Source organism: Jaculus jaculus, chromosome 9 (genome assembly GCF_020740685.1).
Source record: "Jaculus jaculus isolate mJacJac1 chromosome 9, mJacJac1.mat.Y.cur, whole genome shotgun sequence".
NCBI classification, from domain to species: domain Eukaryota; kingdom Metazoa; phylum Chordata; class Mammalia; order Rodentia; family Dipodidae; genus Jaculus; species Jaculus jaculus.
The window spans coordinates 68,825,083-68,826,500 of record NC_059110.1 but is presented as its reverse complement, the minus strand read 5'-3'; the positions used below and the strand labels follow the sequence as shown (position 1 = coordinate 68,826,500).

The window sequence follows — 1,418 nt, the reverse complement described above, 5'->3', positions numbered from 1 at the left end:
GGTGTTTGTCTGCAAAGCCAAAGGATCCTGATTCTCCAAGACCCACATAAGCCAAATGTACAAGGGGGGCACATGCGTCTGGAGTTCATTTGCAGTGGCTGAAGGCCCTGGCACACCCATTCTCCCTCTCTCTCTCTCTCTCTCTCTCTCTCTCTCTTTCTCTCTCTCTCTCTCAAATAAATAAATAAAAAATATTTTTAAAAAATCAAATACAGGTCCCAGCATCCTCCCCCACCTACCCCAGCCATAATTTAAATAACTTAGAGACGGAGTGAGAGAAAGAGAGAGAAAGGAAAGGAGGGAGGAAGAAGAGCCAACTATGGCAGCCTCAGAGCCCTCTTCTTACCTGTCTTTTTCTTGGCTGCTAGCTTCTTATCATGCTTGCCTGAATGCTTCTTGTCCATGGGACCCTCAGCTCTTGCAAGGCCTCCAGTGGCCATGGGGTTGGCCAGGGCCCGACCAGCTTCAACTCTCCAGATGTTGGGGCCCATAGCTCCATGGATCTCTGTGAGCAATTGGGGCCAGGGCAGCATACTCCTGGCAGTTCTCCAAGAACCAACAGCCTGCTTCTTCCTTGAGTGCTGACTCTGGCTTAGTGAGGATCTGAAGGCACTTGATAGCAGCACTTGTCGATGCCCAGCCCAGCTGACCAGTCCTTCTTGAGCATGCTGACACAGATCTGACTGGGTGTTTACATTCAGGTGGAAGATCTCAGTAAGGAAGTAGCCCGTGGGTGGTGAGGCAGGGAAGTCCTTGCCTAATAAATATTTTATGCTGAGCAGACCTCCAGCATAGGGGGTCCCTTCAGGGCCTGCCATAGTGACCTGTAGGTTGATGAGGTCCTCCTCTTTGGGGAAGATCTTAATGCCATCTGGTGGGTGGGTGGTCAGCATGGACACCACCTTGCACACCAGGCAGATGATGTGATGCCAAAGGTTCACACTGGAGCTCATGACTTTGGCTGGGGGGGGGTCCCTCGACCCCCTTCTTGAACTCTTCAGGTAGCCTACTGGGGCAGGGGGGACCCAACAATAAGCGTTGTGATCCCTACAGCCTGGCTCTGCTCCCCATGACCTCCCATGACAAGCAGCACTACACACTGCTCTTCAGGTATGCCTACCCAGCCCATTCTCTTGATTGATACCCCCCCCCCCCCGCCATCCACTGCCTTCGGCCTCCCTGCTTCTGATGAGAAATTGGCTGACTGTCTTACTGAAGTTCAGTGTGAAGAGTTACTTCTCTCCTTTTGCTTTGACAGAATGATTAACATTTTCACACAGAATTCACTGAACTTCTTGGATTTTATATTCATGAACACAGCAAACTGGGGAAAACTTTAGCTACTCTTCTTCACATACCCTTACCAGTCCTTTCTGTTTCTATCTTCTCCATCAGGAACACTCTGTAGTACATAAGCT

General features: G+C 50.2%; 1 pseudogene; it reads right to left on the bottom strand.

Annotated features, from left to right (window-relative positions):
- Positions 1-317: 317 nt before the first annotated feature.
- Positions 318-953, bottom strand: LOC101597823 (annotated as a pseudogene).
- Between the last annotated feature and the right edge of the window lie 465 nt (positions 954-1,418).